Genomic DNA, 12,444 nt, shown 5'->3' with positions numbered 1-12,444 from the left:
ATAAACCCCCCTCCGCAGTAATCCTGGGTCAGGGTCCCGCGCCGTCCAATCCGGATCCAATATCATCTGATCGGTTTGCTGGAAGGCAAAGCGATCAGATGATGTGTCAGGTTAAAGGATGTGAATCCCATCACACATCAGCTGATTGTATAAACGCCGATTATACAATCAGCAGATGCATCAGTAGAAAAAAAAATAAAAATAATACTCACTTATGTGCTGATTACCGGCAGCTCCCGGAGCGATGGGGCGGGAGTCTGATCCCCTCCGATCGCTGCAGCAGCTGCCGGTAATCAGGGATGAAGTCTCCTGACGCATCCGCTGATACCGGCCGGGCGCCCGCGTCAGCCCGAGACTCGATCAGCTGATGCGTCAGGTGACTGCATCAGGTGATCCATCGCCAGGTCCTGCAAGCAAGGTCCTGCCCCGGGGAGACTGCACACAGCCGGAGCGGGAGCGGCGATACCGTGACAGGAGCTGGGAGCGGGCATGGCACCGCGAGGCTGCAGACAGGTGAGTATAACTTTTTTTTTTTTTATTCTACTGTTAACTTTTGTTTTCGCAGCCGCTTCCACCTCCTGCCTGTACATGGCGCCGCACGGCAGCATACATGCCCAGGACGGGAGGTGGACGCGGCGGTGACGGTACCGGGAGGATTCATGCTTCTGTATATACTGACAGAAGGAATCCTCTTCCTGTACACGTCACTTTACTACCCACCTCCTGCGCTTATAGCTGCGTTTTTGGTCTTAGAAACGCACCAAAACGCAGCTATTTGCGTTTCTCATTGCGTCTTTCAACATCCCATTGAACTCAATGGATGAAAAGCGCAGTGAAAAACGCGGGAATAATTGACATGCTGCGTTTTTGTGGTCACCACAAAAACGCAGCTGAAAAAAAACGCTGTGTGGGGACAGCAAAAATGAAAACTCATAGACTTTGCTGGGGAAGCAAAGTCATGCAGTTTTGAGGCCAAAAACGCACCCGAAAAACGCGCAAAAACGCCGAGAAAAACGCACCGTGTGCACATAGCCTTAGAGGAAGGGGACTGTGCCTGGCCAAGTTAAGACATGTGAGCAACACTAAATCACCCTAAAATGGTTGATACATTTCATGCCTAGGCTTTTATGCAGGCTGTAAACTTCCTCCTGATTGGTTGTGTTAAAGCATGTAATACAAATAGAAATTAGCAGATTATTTCATAGAATATCAAGTTTGAGATTCATTTCCTAAGTTCAACTTTAAATTACTGAAATTTGTGGGTCTATGCAAATTCTTACTTGAAAAATTTGGATTCAGTTTACAAGGATTGAAAAATAATAATAATTCTCAGCTCCATTCCATACTTTGTTGAAGCATCAGAGAGCAGACTAAAGACATTTTGTGTGGCCATACAGGCATCCCCATGATGACTTAACGCTATGACAGCACTTGGTCTAGTGGAACCAATCAGAGGTTTTATGTGTCATGGGTGACAGATAGTCATGTGATTTCTGGCCATAGAAGGTCACAGCATTTGCTTTGCAGAATGCCACCTGACGTTCCATTGTTCCTGCTGTCAGTATTCATTTGTATAGGTAGATTTCCTGCTGGATTCATCTCTCACCTTTTGGACCAAGTAGGAGCTCACCTTCCATCCAGCTGCTGATCATCAGCATTCTCTTGGTGCTTAAATACCCCTTCTTTCCTTGAACTGGAGCTGATGATATTATTCAGTTAATTCAAGCCGTTGTTGCAAGCAGGTGGCTTGAACTCCTCTGCTGTATCTTTACTGAAATGTTTGCTGAACCTCTATATCTGTAGATGAGTAGTTCATGCATTTTGCCCCTGTGTGTTCTCATTGTGTTGTCTATAGTGTTTAGTGGAGTTAATGAGGAGCTCATCCCTTCCGTTTACTATTTACGACACAGCACTAGGTATACCTAGGGTCTAGTATCTGGCTCGGCACATAGGTGCCGAACCTATCTAGAGTGGTGAGGGACCCCAGGGACCAGCAGTACGTTTGGTAAGGGGTCACCATCTTCTCTTTCTCTAAAAACAGAATTTCCCTTCTGTTTCCTTTTGCTGTTTGCTTGACACTTTCCCGTACTTAGCGTGACATTATGAGAAAAGGCAGGGAATCCAGTGGCCAGTATATGGTTGTTTTGTAATTGGTATAGTGAGACAATCACTAAAACAATTGTCTAATATACCAGTCAATAATATGTATATATCAATGCTAAAAGTAGTCTAGGATATAGAGTTTCAATAAATAGGGACAGATAGAGTGGTGGCCGCAGTACCAGTGTAATTGAATTTGTGTATTTGTTCTGGTTTATTTGTAACCAATGACACACATCCTTCTCAGAACCATACAACAGATAGCTACGAGTATAAAATTTATTTTCTCTCTTCTCTCCTTCTCTTCTCTATAAATTTGCCACAAAACAAATTTTGGGGGTAAATTCTCTGAATCTCGCAAATTTGAATTCTAAAATTTTCAGCTCATGTATAAATGCAAGGCATTATGAGGAAGTAAATGGTATGAGATATACATCAGCTCACTAATCCCCAAATATGGTATTTGATTTGATGCAAGATATTTTAACTCCAAGGTTGGGCTCCGCTACCTTCCCAATAGCTGTTGGCGCTGGTTGTGCTACCTATCTGGTTTCACTACTTGCAAGGCATACATCACTGATATCTTTTTCTAAGACCTTTTAGGGGTACTTTGCACGCTGCGACATCGCTAGCCGATGCTTGCGATGCCGAGCACGACAGTACCCGCCCCCATTGCCCATCTTGTGATAGCTGCCGTAGCGAACATTATCGCTACGGCAGCTTCACACGAACTTACCTGCCCTGCGACGTCGCTCTGGCCGGCGACTTGCCGCCTTCCTAAGGGGGCGGGTCATGCGGCGTCACAGCGATGTCACACGGTAGTCGGCCAATAGAAGCGGAGGGGCGGAGATGAGCGGGTTGTAGACATCCTGCCCACCTCCTTCCTTCCACATTGCCGTTGGAGGCAGGTAAGGAGATGTTCCTCGCTCCTGCGGCTTCACACACAGCGATGTGTGCTGCCGCAGGAACGAGGAGCAATATCGTATCTCCTATTGGTGCGACATTATGAAAATGTCCGACGCTACACAGATCACTAATTTACGACGCTTTTGCGATCATTTATCGGCGCATCTAGGCTTTACACGTTGCGTTGTCATTACCAGTGCTGGATGTGCGTCACTTTTGATTTGACCCTGACGATATCGCAGTAGCAATGTCACAACGTGCAAAGTACCCCTTAGAGTTGACTTGGACACACCGGTGTGCCTTAGTATTCAGTCAGTGTACATTCAGTTGCTGTTTGCTTTGAGTTTGCCATTATCCATTTTCATCTGCTGCATTGTACTCTACAAGCTCATGTTTTTATGCAATCTTCATCTACTGTTTTCAGACCTGCTGGTTCTCCCATTGACTACAGTAAATATTACGAACTTCTATCCAAAGACTGTTTACACTAAGCTGCAATCATCTTAGCAGATTCTTGTGGGTTCTTTAATATGACTCTACTGCTACCTGCTGTATAACCTATTATCTACTATATACATTAAAACCTATTATCTGAATTGCTCACATTACTTTGCATTTATCATTGCAAATCACATTTGATTGTATAGCCTTCATCTATATACTGATATTTGAGATTTGACACATCTTTTTATGTTAGGCTGTACCCTTCTGTCAATTTCTTTGATAAGTAAATACAGTAGTACCAGAGAAAGTTGTATCTTTTTATGGCCTCATAAGATACTGTACTGTATATGTAATTTTGAAAGCAATAGAAACATTTTTTTCATTGAACTGCTGAAGCAATGATTTCAACTGTGTTTTCAACTCCCTCAGGGTTCCCTTCTCTAATTGTAAATAGCCGGAAAGTCATCAAGCAAGCATTTAATAAACTTTTAATTTGAAATGGATTACCACATGTTGTGTTTGTTTACCCATTATTAAATCTCTCAGCTACATATCATTGGTAAAATCGGCATAGCTTTTGCTTATATATTACAAAACAAACACATGGGGGATATTAAGATGCTGTCAAAATATATTTAGAAAGACCTAATGAAACTAATACATGGAGAGGTTGAATCATTTTATGTAAGATATATATGTTATTCTTAAAATTGTTCAATAAGAAGATTGCATATGCTTTATATTAATTGACCTTGCACAGTTAATCTCAAACAATTTGCCCGGCAATTATGACATGCATAAAGCATCTTCAAAGTGAATGCACACTTCCAACCAGGATGTCATTATAGAGGGCAAGCATCCAAATGTTTTATTAGGAATACTGAAGCAAATCACTGTAGTAGTTGTTTGGTTAATTTTTAACATTTACATTGAAAACATTTAACAAACATTAGACAAAAACAATTGATTTATTTATTTTTAACCCCTTAGTGACCAGCAATACGTCACTAAGGAAATAGCATCCCCAAATGGGTGAAAATGCAGCAGCTGTCGGCTGTCCACTATAGTTGACACACTGCTGCATCAGTCAAAATGGGTGTTGTCACTGACCATGGCCAATTAACCCCTTAGAAATAAATAGTGACTACCTCATCTAGATGTTTAACAGAGTGTGGGGGCTCCCTCGTTAACCCATTCCACATTCTGAGATCCTGATTGCGTGGTCCTGATGGTTTCCGTAGCAATTCAAGTCTAAATTATTGCCTTGGAGCCTGGCGGCTTTAGTGGCCTGTTCAGAAATTAGCAACATTTAGGTGGTAAAAATATTTTTTTCTCATTCATGTCATGCCATTTTGCATTAATTCCTTAAATGTACAGGAAGGGTTAATAATAGGGATGATCGAATATCACAAATATTCGGTAATATTCGGCTTCGCGAATATTCAACGAATAGGTTGCCGCTATGCGAATATTCGATGCGCAGTATAAGTCTATGGGAAGCCCGAATAGTTGCTATTTGGCAACTATTCGGGTTTCCCATAGACTTACATTGCGCATCGAATATTCGTAAATTGTCGAATAGCGGCGACCTATTTGTTGAATATGGGCGTAGCTGAATATTTGAGTTATTCGATCATTCCTAATTAGTAAACTACCTGACAGCAGTTTTTAATATGCTGAGGAGCACTGTTTTTAAAATGGTATCAGCTAGGGGGTTTTCCAAGCTATAGGTCTCTAGAAGTCATTTCAAAACCAAATAGGTCTCTAGGAAAATAAGTTTTGTAAATTTCCTTGGAAATATAAAGAAATTGTTGCTACATTTTTAAACCTTCTAATATCCTAAGAAAATTAAAGGATCTTTGTTAAATGGTGTTTATGCAAGGTAGACATAAGGGAAATGTCATTTATTAACTATTTTGTAGGGTGTGACTATTCGCATTCAAGTGATAACCATTCGAACATTGAAAATTGCACATTTTAAAAAAATATTTTTCGAATTTCTGATATTTTTAAATGCAAAACATATTTACTTAAATTTACTTTCAATGTATCACGAAAAAACGGTATTAACCCCTTCAGCCCCAAGCCTATTTTGACCCTAAAGACCAGGCCACTTTTTGCAATTCTGACCAGTGTCACTTTATGAGGTTATAACTCTGGAACGCTTCAGCGGATCCCGGTGATTCTGAGATTGTTTTCTCGTGACATATTGGGCTTCATGTTAGTGGTAAATTTAGGCCGATATTTTTTGCATTTCTTTGTGAAAAAAACGGAAATTTCGCGAAAATTTTGAAAATTTTGTAATTTTCAAACTTTGAATTTTTATGCTCTAAAACCAACGAGACATATGACACAAAATAATTAATAAATAACATTTCCCACATGTCTATTTTACATCAGAACAATTTTGGGAAAAAAAAAAAAAATTTAAGGAAGTTATAGGGGTTCAAAGTTTATGAGCAATTTCTCATTTTTACAACAAAATTTACAAAGCCACTTTTTTTAGGGACCACATCACATTTGAAGCAATTTTGAAAGGTCTAAATGACACAGAACACCCAAAAGTGACACCATTCCAAAAACGGCACCCCTCAGGCTACTCAAAACCACATTCAAGAAGGTTATTAACCCTTCAGGTGCTTCACAGTAACTAAAGCAATGTGGAAGGAAAAAATGAACATTTTACTTTTTTCAACAAAAATGTTAATTTAGCCTCAAATATTGCATATTCACAAGGGTAGCAAGATTAAATGAACCCCTAAAATTTGTTGGGCAATTTCTACTGAACACGCAGATACCTCATATGTGGCGAAAAACCACTGTTTGGGCGCACGGCAGGACTCGGAAGGGAAGGAGCGCCATTTGACTTTTTTGAACAGAAAATTAGCTGGAATCGTTAGCCGCACCATGTTGCGTTTGGAGAGCCCCTGAGGTGCCGAAACAGTGGAGCTCCCCCACATGTGACCCCATTTTGGAAACTAGACCCCTCATGGAATTTATCTAGATGTTTATTGAGCACTTTGAGCCTCTGGGGGCTTCACAAAAGTTAATAGAGTAGCTGTGAAAATAAAAAAAAAAATTTTTACCACAAAATTGGTACTTCAACCAGGTAGCTTTTTTTTTCACAAGGGTATCAGGAAAAATTGCACCATAAAATGTATTGTGCAATTTCTCCTGAGTACACAGACACCTCATATGTGGTGGAAATAAAATGTTTGGGCGCACAGCAGGGCTCGGAAGGCAAGGAGCGTCATTTGACGTTTCAAACGCAAAATTGTCTGGGATAATTAGCGTATTCCATGTTGCGTTTGGAGACCCCCTGAGGTGCCGAAACAGTGGAGCTCCCCCACATGTGACCCCATTTTGGAAACTAGACCCCATGGCATAGAAAAAAAAGAAACAGCGGAAGATGGGGGGGGGGCGGCAGATGGGGCGGCAGCAGATGGGGGGCAGCGGCATATAAAGGGAGCATCTGTGATTGTGAGACGGTGGCTGGGATAGGGTGGGGGCGGATGGGAGAGGGCGCAGTGGATGCAGGAGCGGCAGAGGATGGGGGGAGGGGGCGGGTGGGGGGGATGGGTGGGAAGGGGAGTGGGAGGTGAGATTGGGGATAGTTACCCTACAGGATGGATCTAGGCAGCTGGATCACAGGAGATGAAGGAGGCAGCAGATCGGGGAGGGTGAGAGGTGGGGGAGGGAGCGCAGCGCAGATCACGGAGGAGACAGGTGAGCAGAGCACAGATCACGGAGGAGACAGGTGAACAGAGCACAGATCACGGGGGTGAGAGGTGAGGGAGAGCGGACAGCAGATCACGGGGGTGACAGGTGAGGGAGCACAGTTCACGGGGTGACAGGTGAGGGAGCACAGATCACGGGGGTGAGAGGTGAGAGAGCGCAGATCACGGGGGAGACAGGTGAGCAGAGCGCAGATCACGGGGGTGAGAGGTGGAGGGAGAGTGGACAGCAGATCACGGGGGTGACAGGGGAGGGAGCACAGATCACGGGGGTGACAGGGGAGGGAGCACAGATCACGGCGGTGACAGGGGAGGGAGCGCACATCACGGCGGTGACAGGGGAGGGAGCGCACATCACGGCGGTGACAGGGGAGGGAGCGCACATCACGGCGGTGACAGGTGAGGGAGCGCACATCACGGCGGTGACAGGGGAGGGAGCGCACATCACGGCGGTGACAGGGGAGGGAGCGCACATCACGGCGGTGACAGGGGAGGGAGCGCACATCACGGCGGTGACAGGGGAGGGAGCGCACATCACGGCGGTGACAGGGGAGGGAGCGCACATCACGGCGGTGACAGGGGAGGGAGCGCACATCACGGCGGTGACAGGGGAGGGAGCGCACATCACGGCGGTGACAGGGGAGGGAGCGCACATCACGGCGGTGACAGGGGAGGGAGCGCACATCACGGCGGTGACAGGGGAGGGAGCGCACATCACGGCGGTGACAGGGGAGGGGGCGGGTAGCTGACCACGGGGGTGAGAGGTGGGGGGAGCGTGCAGCACATCACGTAGGGGAGGGGGCGAGCAGCACATCACGGAGGGGAGGGGGCGAGCAGCACATCACGGAGGGGAGGGGGCGAGCAGCACATCACGGAGGGGAGGGGGCGAGCAGCACATCACGGAGGGGAGGGTGCGAGCAGCACATCACGGAGGGGAGGGGGTGAGCAGCACATCACGGAGGGGAGGGGAGGGTGCGAGCAGCACATCACGGAGGGGAGGGGAGGGGGCGAGCAGCACATCACGGAGGGGAGGGGAGGGGGCGAGCAGCACATCACGGAGGGGAGGGGGCGAGCAACACATCACGGAGGGGAGGGGGCGAGCAGCACATCACGGAGGGGAGGGGGCGGGCACCGATCACGAGGGGGAGGGGCCGGGCAGCAGATCGGAGGGAGCGGTGGCACTATGACAGATGGAGGAGGACAGGGTGCACGATCCCTGTCCTCCTCCATCTGTCATAGTGCCACCGCTCCCTCCGATCTGCTGCACGGAGGTGAGGGGCCGGGCAGCAGATTGGGGGGAGCGGTGGCACTGTGGCAGATGGAGGGCGGCGGCGGCAGCGGATCGGGAGGTGTGGGGGTGAGGGTGCGGGCAGGAGATCGGGGAGTCAGGTGGCAGATCGCGGAGGGCAGCGGCGGCGAATCGGGACGCTTTTCGTACAGTGCAATGGCAGCGCGGCAACTTCCGGGTCCCATGCTCCGGTCTCATAACAGCATGGGACCGGAGCTTGTCGCCCTGCCATTGCACTGTGTACAGTCACTCACTGTGCTCAGTGTGCTGGCGTGCTGCAGGGACAAGTGAAGCTGATGGGGGCGGTCACCGGCAACAGGTCCACTGTGATTGGAGAAATCGGTCACAAGGCCGATCTCTCCAATCAGAGCATTGGAGCTGGGGGAGGGTGATTCAGTGAGGTCACCCAGCTCCAGCCAATGGCCAGTGCTACAGCTGCACTGGCCAGGGCTGGATTTCAATGTTTCAGTCATTTTAAATGGCTGGAACATTACAGTGGCTGTGATTGGTTGAGCGGCGTTCGTCAGCCAATCACAGCCTCCGTAGGTCCGGGGAGGAGGCACCACCCCTCCTAAGGTCAGGAACAGGTCCCCTCCTCCCCGAATCTGCGTTTTTTGTTAACATATTGCAGTCACCGGAGGCTCCGGTGCCGCGATTCCGCCATGACGGAAAGATCCGTCCTTGGTCGTTAAGGCCCAGGGCACAAGGACGGATCTTTCCGTCCATGGTCGTGAAGGGGTTAAGCTTACTGGGATGTGAGGAAGCATTCCAGAGTTATTACAACATGAAGTGACATATGTCAGATTTTAAAAATTTGGCATCGTCATTAAGGGGTTAAGTATGGACAATGATAAATCATGTGGAAAACAAAATAAAAATTTAATTGAAAGACTATGTAACACTTAAGAAGGAGTAAATTTTAACCTAGGATGGAAAGCCAAAGCATTAGTAGACTAGTAATAGAAGTATTGTAACTTCACCTTTCAGGTAAAGGTAATAGACACAAAGCAAAAACAAAACTAAAAAGTAAAAAGAACTGGAAAGCAAGTAAATGTGTATACTGCTATCAGAAACCATACAAAGGAGGCTTTGTCACTGATTGCTCAAATACTCCCACACACAAAATTGGCAACGGAATTGGTAACACAACTAAGTCATACTTTTCAGAAGGAGTAAAAGAGGAATGGCATAACATAGAATTCTAAGAAAAATGTTCTATAATTATATTATTACAAGCAATAAATGTATTTCCCAAAACAAATGTAAAGAAAGAGGAGAAACTCCTAAGCCCCTTATCAATAAGTCAGGAGCTGGTGAATGTAGTGGACTCAGGACCTGAGCTTGTCCCATTCCCGACACAAAATGGCTGTGTTATTCAGCCATAATCTGCCTCTAACAGTGGAGGAGACCTTGATTTATGCTATATACAATAATACTATGGAACTGCTGTATATAGTATGTGATCAAACAATTGCATTTTCAACTTTCTAAAGAGTAAAATTATACTGTATTCCCTGGTATTTTTTATTACACAATAAATGATCCCCAAAATTTAAAAACCAATATGGAATTGCGTCTTTTTTTGCATTTTCACTTTGAATTTTTTTCCCTGTCTCCTAAAACATTATATGGTGTTTTTCTATAGTAAAATTCTTTCCACAAAAAATAAGCCTTCATATTTCTATGTGGTTGGAAAAAACAAAAGTTATGGCTCTTGGAAAAGACAAAATGCAAAAACAAAAATTGCTCAGTCCTTAAAGGGCTGAAGAGCTAGATAAAAAAATAGAAAAAGTCCAAGTGGGTTGAAATGCTGAACAAAATGCAATTTTGCTATGTATTTACCGTTTTGTTTTTACAGCTTTCCTTATGTGAATAAAATAACCTGACAATATCATTCTTCAGGTCAGTATAACTACGACGACACCAAACTTGTACATTTGTTTTATTATTTAGTAAAGTTCCCACTTGAGTAGTTTGCTGTGCTTGTTACATCAGATATTGTTTTTGATTCCTTAAAAAACACATGGTATTATATTTCCAACAAACACAATGGGATTTACATAAATCTCATGCCCTCTGAAACTTGTTTATACACTGTATAAACAGATCTGTAATGTGTTTTTGAAATTTGCAACATGTAATTGTCTCTTACAGCAAATACCGTATTTTTCAGACTATAAGACGCACTGGACTATAAGACGCACCCTTTTTTAGAGGAGGAAAAAAATAGAAAAAAAATTGATGTAACAAAATGTGGTCATGACACACTGTTATGGGGGGGTAATTTTGCTGCTGACACTGTTATGGAGGTAATAAAATCCCCAAATGCTATACTCATATCCCCCATCTTGGGCCCCTTCCAGGTATATATGTCCCCCATCCTTTTATGTGTGATCCTCCAACCTGATGTGTGTGTGTGTGTGTGTGTATATATATATATATATATGTACAGTACAGACCAAAAGTTTGGACACACCTTTTAATTCAAAGAGTTTTCTTTATTTTCATAACTCTGAAAATTGTAGATTCACATTGAAGGCATCAAAACTATTAATTAACACATGTGGAAGGACATACTGAACAAAAAAGTGTGAAACAGCTTAAAATATGTCTTATATTATAGGTTCTTCAAAGTAGCCACCTTTTGCTTTGATTACTGCTTTGCACACTCTTGGCATTCTTTTGATGAGCTTTAAGAGGTAGTCACCAGAAATGGTTCTCACTTCACAGGTGTGCCCTGTCAGGTTTAATAAGTGCAATTTCTTGCCTTATAAATATGGTGGGGACTATCAGTTGTGTTGTGCAGAAGTCTGGTGCATACACAGCTGATAATCCTACTGAATAGACTGTTAGAATTTGTATTATGGCAAGAGAAAAGCAGCTAAGTAAAGAAAAATGAGTGGCCATCATTACTTTAAAAAATGAAGGTCAGTCAGTCCAAAAACATTTGGAAAACTTTGAAAGTGTCCCCATGTGCATTGGAAACCATTAAACGAGACAAAGAAACTGTCTCACAGGAAAAGAAGACTAAGAGTCACCTCTGCTGTGGAGGATAAGTTTATCCGAGTCACCAGCCTCAGAAATCGCAGGTTAACAGCAGCTCAGAATAGAGACCAGGTCAATGTCACACAGAGTTCTAGCAGCAGACACATCTCTAGAACAACTGTTAGGAGGAGACTTTGTGCAGCAGGTCTTCATGGTAAAATAGCTGCTAGGAAACCACTGCTAAGGACAGGCAACAAACAGAAGAGACTTGTTTAAGCTAAAGAACCCAAGGAATGAGCATTAGACGAGTGGAAATCTGTGTTTGGTCTGATGAGTCCAAATTTGAGATCTTTGGATCCAACCACCGTGTCTTTGTGCAACTCAGAAAAGGTGAACAGATGGTCTCTACATGCCTGGTTCCCACCGTGAAGCATGGATGAGGAGGTGTGATGGTGTGGGGGTGCTTTTCTGGTGACACTGTTGGGGATTTATTCAAAATTGAAGGCATACTGAACCAGCATGGCTACCACAGCATCTTGCAGCGGCATGCTATTCCATCCGGTTTGGGTTTAGTTTGACCATCATTTATTTTTCAACAGGACAATGACCCCAGGCTGTGTAAGGGCTATTTGACTAAGAAGGAGAGTGATGGGGTGCTACGCCAGATGACCTGTCCTCCACAGTCACCAGACCTGAACCCAATCGAGATGTTTTGTGGTGAGCTGGACCGCAGAGTGAAGGCAAAAGGGCCAACAATTGCTAAGCATCTCTTGGAACTCCTTCAAGACTGTTGGAAGACCATTTCCGGTGACTATCTCTTGAAGCTCATCAAGAGAATACCAAGAGTGTGAAAAAGCAGTAATCAAAGCAAAGGTGGCTTCTTTGAAGAACCTATAATATAAAATATACTTCAGATGTTTCACACTTTTTTGTTAAGTATATCATTCCACATGTGTTAATTCATAGTTTTGATGCCTTCAATGTGAA

This window comes from Anomaloglossus baeobatrachus, chromosome 6 (assembly GCF_048569485.1).
Source record: "Anomaloglossus baeobatrachus isolate aAnoBae1 chromosome 6, aAnoBae1.hap1, whole genome shotgun sequence".
NCBI lineage: Eukaryota > Metazoa > Chordata > Amphibia > Anura > Aromobatidae > Anomaloglossus > Anomaloglossus baeobatrachus.
The sequence above is the reverse complement of the archived record's forward strand: the minus strand, read 5'-3'. Positions refer to the sequence as shown.